Source organism: Sus scrofa, chromosome X, assembly GCF_000003025.6.
Source record: "Sus scrofa isolate TJ Tabasco breed Duroc chromosome X, Sscrofa11.1, whole genome shotgun sequence".
NCBI lineage: Eukaryota > Metazoa > Chordata > Mammalia > Artiodactyla > Suidae > Sus > Sus scrofa.
This window is the reverse complement of record NC_010461.5, coordinates 114,913,884-114,926,340: the sequence shown is the minus strand read 5'-3', so window position 1 is coordinate 114,926,340 and position 12,457 is coordinate 114,913,884. Positions and strand designations below refer to the sequence as shown.

At 44.3% G+C, this 12,457-nt stretch overlaps 1 protein-coding gene across 1 annotated transcript in view; it reads right to left on the bottom strand.

Annotated features, from left to right (window-relative positions):
- The window catches only part of LOC110257749 (protein transport protein SEC31-like), a 450,026-nt gene that overhangs the window by 99,665 nt on the left and 337,904 nt on the right, over nucleotides 1-12,457 (bottom strand). The window lies entirely within an intron of this gene.

The window sequence follows — 12,457 nt, the reverse complement described above, 5'->3', positions numbered from 1 at the left end:
CAGCAACAAGGTATGAAAGTACCAGTTGCTCTACATCCTGGCCAACTCAGTTGTCAGTCTTTTTAATTTTAGCTATTCTTCAAGTAGTGTAGTGGTATCTTATTGTGATTTTAATGTACATTTACTTATTGATTCGTAAATATTAGCATCTCTTAATGTACTTGTTGCCCATTGGTATATTGTGAAATGTCTGTTCAAAGCTTTTGCCCATTTCGTTTATCTTTTTTTGTTATTTATATATATTTTTTTGTCTTTTTAGGGCCGCACCTGTGGCATATGGAGGTTCCCAGGCTAGGGGTCCATTCGGAGCTGTAGTCACCAGCCTACACCAGAGTCACAACAAGGCTGGATCCGAGCTGCATCTGTGACCTACACCACAGCTCACAGCAACGCCGGATCCTTAACCCACTGAGCGAGGCCAGGGATCAAACCTGTGTCCTCATGGATGCTAGTTGGATTCATTAACTGCTGAGCCATGATGGGAACTCCTATCTTTTTATTATTGATATTTAAGTGTTCTTTATATATTCCCCCATTGCTGCCTTTTTTATTGTGGTAAAATATACGTAACACAAAATTTACCTTTTTTTTTTTTTTTGTCTTTTGCCTTTTTGTTGTTGTTGTTGTTGTTGCTGTTGCTATTTCTTTGGGCCGCTCCCACGGCATATGGAGGTTCCCAGGCTAGGGGTCGAATCGGAGCTGTAGCCTCCGGCCTACGCCAGAGCCACAGCAACGCGGGATCCGAGCCGCGTCTGCAACCTACACCACAGCTCACGTCAACGCCGGATCGTTAACCCACTGAGCAAGGGCAGGGACCGAACCCGCAACCTCATGGTTCCTAGTCGGATTCGTTAACCACTGCGCCACGACGGGAACTCCCAAAATTTACCATTTTAATCACTTTAAATTACACAGTTCAGTGCTACTTTATTCTTGATTCAAGATCTTTATTGGATGTTTTCACCAAGTCTGAGATTTGCTTTTTCAATTTCTCTCTGGGATCTTTTGAAGATCTATGTTTTAAATTTTGTTATAGCCTAATTTACTAATTTTTTCCTTATGATTAATGCTTTTTTTGTTGTCTTATCTAAGAAATTTTTTCTACTTCAAAACCTTGTGAAGGTATTCTATATTTTTTTCTAGAAGTATCATAATTTAGTTTTATCTTTAGGTCTATCTTTCATTTCAAGTAAATTCAAGTAAATTTTTGTATAAAGTGTGAAGTAGAGATTGAGTTTCATTTTTTTTCATACAACATACATTTGATCCAGCACGACTGATTGAAACAACTCTTCTTTCCCCATTGAATTATCTTGTTATTTTTGTCTTAATTACTGTATGTTTATAGTAAGTCTTGAAAACAGGTGATAATGAGTCTTTCAATTTAGTTGCTTTTTTTTCAAAAAATTTTTTTGGGGGGGTTGCACCCTTACCATGCAGAAGTTCCCGGATCAGGGCATGAACTTGAGTCACAGCAGTGACAATGCTGAATCCTTAACTGCTAGGCCACCAGGGAACTCCTGAAGATGTTTTTTAAAGTTATTTTCTAAACGCACTGAAATTTCAAATAAATGTTAGAATTACTTTGTTAATTTCTACAAGAAAGATTCTGATGAGATTTTGATCAGGATGTTGAATATAGATCCATTTAAAGAGAACTGACATTTTAATAATAGTGAATTTTCTAATCTATGAAGGTGGCATGCCTCTTCATTTATTTACGCTGTGTTTATCTCAGCAGTGTTGTGTTTTTTTTTTTTTTTTTTTTTTTTTTTTTTTTTTTTTTTTTTTTGTCTTTTGTCTTTTTAGGGCCGCACCCGTGCCATATGGAGGTTCCCAGGCCAAAGGTCGAATCAGAGCTATAGCTGCCAGCCTATGCCACAGCCACAGCAATGCCAGATCTGAACCTTAACTGCGACCTACACCATAGCTCACGGCAACGCTGGATTGCGTTTAACTCATAGAATATGACAAAGGTGACAGGATGTACATGATTATCTTCATGTGATTATGTCACATGAGATTGTAGCACCAATCTTGCTATAATCTCTCTACTTTGCTGCTCTGAGGAAGCAAGCAGCCCTGCTGGGGAACCTCATGTGGCAAGGAATTGTGCATGGCCTGCCTCTAGAAGCCGAGGGCAGCCTGCTAGTTGACAGCCAACAAAAAACCCGAAGCTCTCATTTCTTCGGCCAAAGGTTGAATGTTCTCAATAATCATGGGTACAGGAAAGTGGGTCCCTCCTCAGTTGAGACTTCTAGGTAGACACTCAGCCCTGGCTTGATTGCACCCCTGTGAAATCCTAAGCAAAGGACCCAGAGAAGCTGTGCGCAGACTTCTGACCCACAGAAACTGTGAGATAATAATAACCACGTACTGTATTTCAGCTGCTAAGTTTGTGGTGATGTGGTTACGCAGTAATAGAAAACTAACACACCTTGTATCTAGTAATCTCCATAAATTCAGTTATTACTCTTAATGGTTTTTTGTTTCAGATTCCTTTAGACGTTCTATGTACTTGATGTTTTCTGAGGGTTAGGACTATTTCACCTCCTCCTTTTCACATGTCTGGTTTTGTTAGTTTTCAATATAATTTCTCTGCTTTCTTTAATTTCCACTCACTATTTTTCTTCTACTTACTATGGGATTAATTTTTTCTTTTTTTTTTAAGCTTCCCCCCCCCTCCCCAAGACATGCAGCGGCTTCATATGGGATCTCAGTTCCCAGACCAAGGATTGAACTCTGGTCACAGTGGTGAAAGCACCGAGTCCTAACCACTAGCCCAAAGAGAACTCCCTTTTTAAGCTTTTTAAGACAGCAATTAAACAACTCATTTTATTCCTTTCTTCTTTTCTAATAGGGATTTAAAGCTATAAATTTCTCTCTAAGCCCTTTTTTGGCTGCATTCTGTACCCTTTGAAAAACCATCATTATCATTCAGTTCAAAATATGTTCCAATTTCCTTTGTGGTTTCTTTCTTCCTTTGACTTCTCAGTTATTTAAGATATATTGCTAGTTTTCAACTATCTGGGGATATAAAAACTTTTAGTATCTTTTTGTTATTGATTTCTAGTTTCATTCTGTTATGGTCTGAGAACATGTCTGGGTAGCAGGAATGAGGAGTAACTTTGCAGATGCTGTTGGTTGAGACAATATTGCCACGTGCACTCCCAGGCTAAGATAAGCTTTCACTGGCAAGTGAGAACCTTGTGACTGTTACACACTAAGTAGCAGAGGTGGTAGCAGAGCCAAACGCAAAAGGAGTGGATGCTGTCTCCTGATTTGATGCGGGCACTAATGGCTACAGCATTAATAAGATTGTTGGGACCCAGCTGAAAAGCCCCTGTAGTCACTGTAGATCATGTGGAAGAAGTATTGCTTGACTCTCACTTTGGTGCTTTTATTCTTAAGGAAAATCTAGTTCCTCCCGGAACAGGAGTTGATGAAACTGATGTTCTGGAGATGAATCCGGTAACCCGTGTAGCTGGAGTTGGCTTATTGAGTGAGAACAGAGTGGTGGAAGGTACACTTGCAATTGGTTGAGAGAGGGAGTCTGAAAATGAAGCCCTTCTGCACTTATGGAGAGAAAGCAAACCCTGTAATTGAAATAGTGGCTGTTGTCTTTGCAGAGCTTAAAGTGAACCTACCTGAAGGGATACCAGTTCATGTGTCAAACCCTCAGTGGCAGCTGCTGCCATCACGACCAGCTTTGCTCACACTCTAGACCCCAAAGTAAATTGATAGGCCTTCAAGACTGCATGGGCACCAAAGAGGTGGACCAGGGCTTAGATGAGGTAGAAAGAGACAGTTTTGGAGTTCCCGTCGTGGCGCAGCAGAAACGAATCCGACTAGGAACCATGAGGTTGTGGGTTGGATCCTTGGCCTCGCTCAGTGGGTTAAGGATCTGGCGTTGCTGTGGCTCTGGCGTAGGCCAGTGGCTACAGCTATGATTAGACCCCTAGCCTGAGAACCTCCATATACCACAGGTGTGGCCCTAAAAAGACAAAAAGACCAAAAAAAAAAAAAAAAGAAAAAGAAAAGAAAAGAAAGAGGGAGTTTTGTCATTGGGCAGCTTCCAGGTCATGTGTCTCAAATCTTTTTATCTAGTCAGACTCCCTACTTTTTTCCTTTTTTTTTTTTTTTTTTTTGCTTTTTAGGGCTGCACCCAAGGCATATGGAGTTTCCCAGGCTAGGGGTCGAATTGGAGCTACAGCTGCCAGCCTACACTACAGCCACAGCAACACCAGACCCGAGCCGCGTCTCACAGCAACGCCAGATCCTTAACCCACTGAGCAAGGCCAAGGATTGAACCTGCATACTCATGGATGCTAGCTAGTCAGATTTGTTTCTGCAGAGCCATGATGGGAACTTCAGACTCCCCACTTTATAGAGGAGCAACTAAATACTCAGAGAAAGAGGCTTGCCGAAGGTCACGTAGCTGGTAAGCAGCAGAACGGAGGCATGAAACCAGACTGGGCAATTCAAAATCCAGTGTTACAAACAATAATGATTTTTGCATGGATTTTATAATATAGATCAGAAGGCAATTCACAGTTATCAAAATAGATAGTATGGTTAGAAAAGTGTATAACCGTCTAGGATGACTACTTAGAATGACAGCACTTCTTTAGAGAAGATTCAGACAACCTTACCTTTGTCTAAAAATTAGCTTTGTTACTTTATATTCATGCTTTATCCTTGGCTGCCGGCATTGGCCTGTGGGTTTGTATCTCTAGACATTTCTCCAGAGTCCTCCTTCCCGCCATTACCCTGAGATCTACGAGACATGTCAGTGCAGGAGCAGACACGCTTTGCACTTCGGGGTGACTTTCATCTCGAATATGTGCTTCCAATCTGGGATCGTCATGCTAATAGTAGCAATTTCTTGTTATTTAAAGGTTATGAAGGACTTCTCACCCTAGTTTTCTCATTACACATCCAGACTGTTAGATGCCAGGGTGGGGTCAAGGCAGAGTTTTCAGGCTTATCCCCGGTAAGCAGGTGAGGAAAATGAGAGACGAGATGACCCTCCCAAGGTCCCACAATCAGTCAATGGCTAGGCCAAGATCGGCAGCTGGGTCCCCCAATTCTAAATCCTGGCCTCCGCCATCAGCCCAGTGAGAATACACCGCAGACCCCTTGTCTTTCTGCAACAGGGCTTTTGTGACTGCATGATGACTTTCATGGGTCCTAGGGGCTTTTGACTTTGTGGGCCCCTTTCTCAAAAAAAAAAAAAATCAGAACTTTTATTTTACTACTGCATTGGTATAAAGATGGAATACATTATCTTTTTTATTTGGTGTAATAGTTCAATTTTTCTTCCGATTTTAGAAATTGAGACATTACCCTCGGGCCTCTAACAGCATGGCTCTGTGCCCCCTGTGTCAAATGGGGAAGATTGCCCTGGGTGTACTTCTGGAGAGTGACGGACAGCAAGATAAGAAGAACTTGCTAGACCAGGTGTTCTCTCTCTCTCTTTTTTTTTTTTTCGGCTGTACCTGTGGCCTGTGCAAGTTCCCAGGCCAGGGATCGAACCCACACCATAGCAGCGACCTGAGCCGCGGCACTGACAACACCACATCCTTCACTGGCAGGCCACCAGGGACCTCCAAGACCAGAAGTTCTTAATCTGAGGTCCAAGGACTCCCATAACTGAATCCAATTAAGTGGCATGGAAAATTCTGGACATAGTAGAGGGGTGCACTTTTCTGAGGAGAAGGTACCTAGTTTACGTTAGATTCTCAAGGGGATCCGAGATCCCAGGAGAGTTTAAGAAGACTGTCCGTTGTAATCAAGGCATGCCAAGGAAGCCGAGGCAAGGCCGTCTTGAGATAACACAACGTCCGTATTTCTGATGATTATAGAAGCAGTTGCATAGACTCGGATGCTCCTTGACTCAAGCACAGGTAGGGCCTCCTTCCCCATGACCTTGAGACACGGTCAAATCCGGAACTGTACTAAAACGGCCCCGAGGGAATGGTCAGGTGAAGAGAACTCTAGCCGTTGAAGTGGGCCCCCAGGACCCCAGAATTAAGCCTCAGGTCTATCCTCTCCTCCACCAACTTCTGAGGACAGTGCTCTGAGTGAGGAGAGGATTTACCCTGGAGCAGGAAAGAGCCAAAGGCTGTGAGCTTTGGCTGGAGGACAGTGGCTGATTGTTGGCAGAGTAAGACATCAGGTGGTGTCACTGAAATGCCCTCAAGCCAGCCCTTGGCAACTTGTCCCAAATTCCTCAACAGAAGGCTCCGTCAACTAAAGGAGCCACAACACCCTTTAGGGAGCTAATAAAGAGCTGCCAATGTTGGCAGAGAAGGAATTCACCCACACATTGGCAGGAGCAACGGCGATGGTGAGGAAAATCCTGCAAAGGCTGAAGAGCAGGAATACGGAGGTGGCAGCTGTTGGTCAGGGCCAGCAAGAGGCGGACAGAAGAGTGGCTTTGGTGCGAGCTGCAGTCATGCAGTAACGCCCGCATTACCAGAAAAGGGGACAGACTGGAGAGACCGGGGGCTCCTAACTCTGCCAGTACAAGAGGGCTCGGCGCCCCACCCCACCGCCAATGCTATGGAATACCCAAGTCGGGGAGGCAGCCTTGGGAGCAGGCAGCCCCTCCGGAAGGAGGTTTTTGTTTTGTTTCGTTTTGTAATCACTGGCATTGTTTAGAACGGCTGGCACATGATGCACATGAAAAGCAGACCGACTTGGAGTCAGTTTTAGTAGATCTTGACTTCTCCCCAGGCAATGTACCCCCCCCCCATCGCCTGCACCTGGGGTGGACCTCGCCCACGCCCCCTCCCCCCTTGGAACACCCCTGCCCCCGGCGCAGCGGCCTGAGCACGAATGAGGATGAAATTAGCCTGCTCCTCCTGACAAACTGCAAAATAACACCGACTCTCCTGGAGGGAAGGCCCATCCATTCGTAGTTCCTCCCACGTAGGTCGCAGGAGCCAAGTGGGCGAAGGCAGAACAGGCCAGGTCAAGCCCTGGCCGCGATGATGGCAGGCAGCATCCCGCAGGCGGGGAGAGCTCCTTTCTGCTCTCCTCGTGGCGCTCACTTCAAACACCCAGGGCACTGATGCATGTAGGCTGCAGAAAACACTCACACACGGGGACAATATCAGATGCTGGTTCTTCGAATGCTCCCAGTAAATGGAACGACACCAAGCACCCGTTCCAGAATGTACCATTCCAATTATCTCACCGTTTCGGGGGGTCCAAAATTCAGCTTTCTCTTCCCCCTAAGAGAGGTCTCACGTACACAGACGTTTCTTCTAATGCGTGGGAGAAATACCTGCCTAACTTCTTTGTGTTTTCCTTCTATTCAATCGGTATTTACACCCCTTCTGTTTTTACACCCCTTCTCTCCTCTAGCCTCACGCTGGAAATCCAAGTTTCCACTGGGGAATCTATTTAAATGGATGCTGTGTCTCTTTAACTCACACACCACAAACTTAGAAATCTGGCTTTTTCACTCCGGGAAGATATTTTTGGGGGTGGGGGAGGACAACGCTCATTAGCTTGTCAATCAAATGTGTATTTGCAAACACTTGGTTAGCATCAAACAATACAGATTTGGATGGGAAATAAATGTATTACGCTCATTAAATTATTATTATTTTTTTGCAAAAAGACATGGCAGAGAAAACATATGCATTCATGTGCGTTCAACTACTTTTATTTTTATATGATTTATTATTTTATTTCAAAAAAATCCTTTTTTCTCCAAACTTATAAAAGTAATATATTATTTCTTTCCATGTCCAAGTAGATTCCCTAGTGTTTGATTACTGCTACAGCCGAAGGAAAATAAATACAATGTGTGTCATTAAAGTAATTCAGTGCAAATTGGGCATAACACAAAATTACATTATTAACAGCTGTTAAATGACTATAAAATGTAATTAGACACACTCAATTCACTACTCATGAACTGGACCTGATTTCTAAAATATCAATTTGGATCTTTGATTATTCCTGACAAAAGAGAACATACTTAGATTCTAGGTTTAAATTCCTGGTAATGGATGTATCCCCCCAAGACCTTCACTGGGATTCCCAATAGGAGGAGGAGGAAACAGTTTTTAAGCACAGAAGGAGGGGGATTGTGAGTTATCATAGGGGTGCCGGCCGGGTTCCCACTGAATCCCTGCCAGCTGCACTGAGGCATGAGTTCCCTGGTTAAATTTTAACTCTCTGCTTACAAAGAGCCAACAAAGCTCAGCACAGATACTTCTACTATAGATGTTTATGACTGCGGCTCTTCTTGGCTTTCTCACTTTTTTGGCTGCCTTTTCAACCCATTCAGTTAACCTGCTTAATTTAAAAAATAAAATAAAATAAAAATAAAGTAAAATAAAATAAAGCCAGCAAATATATATGGACATATTCATATCTGCTCTGCACTCCTCTAAGGCAGAAGGGAAGCGGGATGGCATGATGTCCAATAAGTGCTTTGGGATCTGCCAGGGGAACATAACTGGGTCTCACTCAAAACCCCATGGAGTTCCCTGGTGGCTCAGCTGGTTAGGGATCCAGCATTGTTGCTGTGGTGGTGTGTTCAACCCCTGGCCCAGGAACTACTGCATGTCGGAGGCGCGACCAAAAAATAAATAGATAAAAAATAAACATTAAAAACAAACAAAACCTCCTTCCTCTAGTCATCCTGGCCCTGAGCTATCTTCTCAGTCTGAGTTCTGGCTTCTCTTTTACCCAAACGCTCCTCGGCTAGGTTACTCTCCTCTTTTCACAGCGCACTCTTTCTTTCCAGGTACAGTTCCAAATGCATCCGCCCTGCCTCCCTGGAGCTTTGACTACAGCCCCAACCGGAGGTCTGCTTTTCCTCCTCAAATTCCTTGTAACCCTCAGTCTGGGGCTTCTTTTATGATAATCTCTGCACTGCGTTTTCAGATGAGAGGTTGGTACGGTTCAGAGCATGGACTCTGGAGCCAGGCAAAACTGGGTTTCAATCCTGGTGCTTCCAGTTGTTGGTGGTGTAATTATGGGAAAGTTGCATCCCTTCTCTCAGCATTTATAAAATGGGCACGGTAATGGTACAGTTTCCTTATCCCAAAATCCTGAGGCCATGAAAGGTTTGGAATTCAAAAATTTGGAGATTTAAAAAAGTATAGTGCAGGGAGTTCCCTGGTGGCCTAGTGGTTAAGGACTCAGCATTGTCATTTGCTGTAGCTCAGGCTATTGCTATGGCTCAGGTTTGATTCCCGGCCTGGAAATTTCTGCTTGCCACAGGCAAAGCAAAAAAAAAAGGGGGGGGGAATAATGCACATTTTGTATCTTACAAAACAAACCCTTCGACACAGGTACTGGGATAGGGCTTAAAAGCAAACAAATGAGTAATTACGCAAAGTGGGATAAAATGACGAATAGCCTCATGTCCGTTCATGAAAAAGTTCAGGTCAGCTTTTGCCAAATTGGTTATGAAAAAAAATTGTATGAATCAAGTCCAGGTTTTCACAGTTTTGTAGTTTAGATCTGAGGATAAAGGATTGTGGATGCATGAGGATTAAATGAAATACGTATAAGGCTTAACATGGCGGCAACGCACACGAAATGCTTAAATGAAGTAAGCTATCATTATCACGACATTGGTCTACTTGACTTCAGCCCCTTACTGGCAGCGAGGTCGTGGAGAGGCAGGGGTTTGTGTCTTCCGTGTCCAGCCCCTCGCACTGCACTGCACATTGTAGGAGCTTAATCAACGCCATCTGACTCAATCGAAGACATCATCTCATTGCTTAAATAAATTTCCAGTCACAGACATGTATAAGCTTATAAATAGCTGAATAATCTAAAGGCTAGACCTGAATTCCTCCAAATAAAGTTTACAGTCTGGGTCACCAAGAGGCAAAAGAGATCAAAATGAAGCCACGGGGATTTTTCTACAGGAAAGATGGCATCATTTGTCGTGACCATCAAAAAACCTGACCAGCTTTCAGACAGAGTGGGAAAAGAAGGCTGTTGGGGCGAAGAGCACGAGCCCCAGCCTGGCAGGAGTGACAGCCAGGGCAGGAGAGAGGCGTCTGACCCGGGGGTCATGTGAAGCCGGAGTGGGAGCTGAGGGACAGCGGCTGACTCCTGGGTGGGATGAGCGCTTTGGTGGCACGAGTTGGTGGTCTGAGGGCAGTCACCCTCCAACCGCAGCCGGCACAATCCGGCCTAATTGGCCTTTGTCGGCAGCCTCAATGCAGGCCCCAATCTGAATAGGCCTCCTTCTCTCAGGCTGACACCCCTAAGAGGATTCAGCACTTGTGAGTAATTTGACCAAGCCTAACTTGAAGCAATAAAACCTTTAGAGCCCTTCCAAGATCTTCTTTCTACAAGGAAGAAAGATCCTGCAGGCAGGTTAGAGGAGCTTGTCTTCCCTCCCCGGGGTTGGGGGGGTGTTCAGTGGTTCATATTTGGGATATTCATACAGATGAAGGAAGACGAGCTCACTAAGGAGAAAAATGAGCTGTCTGCTAAATTGGCTGAGATATGGTTTATTGAATGGCAGGTCACTTTGCTTGGATGATCAGCCATTTGTCATACGTGACCAGAGGCCCCTGGGAATCAGGGCCTGGGAATGTGAAAGGAATCAATGGGAGCTCTAGCCCAAGGGAAACTTTTTCCAGCAAGAATTCATTCATTAACTCCTCTAAGGTCTGCTTTTGTCTTCTCACCTCATGTCCACTCCTCAGTTCAAGATGGCCCCAGAGTGTGAACTAGTCCTAGGAACAGGTCACAGGGCCTACCAAGAACTAGCCAGTATAGGGGCTTTGCTCCTGAAACCCTCCCACACAGGTAGTCATATTCAAAGAAGCCCTATAAGTGCATGAGGTGGGTTGGATTCATTCTGAAATGACGAATTACAGCTCTGCCTGGAAAGTCATGAGCCTCGATGCTGCTGTTGTACTTTCAGCCAATGTATATGGATTCGGCCAACCCACAGGGTTCCAGCCACTTATCTCAGGGATGCTGCCACTGTCAAAACCATTCTCGAACCCCCTTCTAGGGAACTATCTCCAGAGTTTGCACCATTTTCTGAAGAATCTCTACAATGGTGACAAACCTGCATATTTGGAATTTGATTAGTAGATAGAAGCCGTACCTTAACCAATGACGAAAATTAAGGAGGTGGCCCAGGAAATTCCATTTAAAAATAGAATAATGAAGCAGGAAATAATGCCTTTCTTTGGGGGCTAACCCTGAAGGAAAAAGAATGAACTTTTACTGAGCTCCCGCCATGTGTCAAGTTTAAAATAACCACCTTGAGGCAAGTAGCATAACTTTTATACAGAAAACGAGACTCAGAGAACTCAAGTAACTTCTGAAAGGTCACAAAGCTCATCAGTGGGAAATGTGAGATTGATGGCTATTTCTTCTATTCATCTGTAAAGCTAGTGGGTCTCTTTTTGCTACAGCATACTGCTTGCTTGTTTGCTTGCTCGCTTGCTTTTTCTCTTTTCTTTAGGGTGGCACCTATGGCCTATGGAAGTTCCCAGGCTAGGGGGCAAATCAGAGCTGCAGCCTCCGGCCTATGCCACAGCCACAGCAACGCCAGATCCAAGCCGTGTCTTCGACTTACACCACAGCTCACGGCAACGCCAGATCCTTAGCACGCTGAGTGAGGCCAGGGAACAAACCTGCATCCTCATGGATCCTCGTCGGGTTTGGTAACCACTGAGCCACAACAGGAACTTCTGCTTTCATTGAAAATCATTAAAATAGAGAGAAAAGGAGTGGTGCCTCCAACTTTGATACATGGACAAAATGTCTTTATCATTTTCACACCCTGAGAATCATTTGATACATGTTATAATTCTGATGGAAATTACTTATTTTCCCAAATGAATTTGTATTTTAACTTCCAAGTACAACTCACAGTGGTCGTGGTCCCCAGAGAGTTTACATTCTAGTGGGGAAGGCAGACCTACTACCCCCATGCTTCACCAAAAGCAAGTGCATAGATGAAAAAGGAAGTAGACAGATAACTATAAGTTGTAATAAGACCTATGAATAAAAAGGTAAGAGGCTGAGATACAGAACAAAGGCGCCTCCTCTAGGCTTCTCTAAGGCTGACAGGCTGACAGGACAGACACATGAACTGTGAAAACAAAGATTACTCCAGACAAAGTGAATAGCACATGCAAAGGCCCTGAGGCTGGAAAGAGCTTGGTATATGCAACGGACAGGGAAAAGGCCAATGTTGGGAGAATATGGTAAATAAGGGGAACCAGGGGCACAAGATGAGGTGGAAGGGAAGGTTGGAAGCAGATTGCGTAGCGTTTTCTAAAGTGTGGTAAAGACTTTGAATTGTATTCTAGATGAAGCAGGGAGCCATCGGAGGGTTTGGGGCAGAGGATGACATGATATGATATTCACTGAAGAGAGACTGCTGGTTGAAGTTGTGGAGATTGGATGGGAGGGAAGCAAGAGCAGAAGTGGGAAGCCCTTTGCTGTA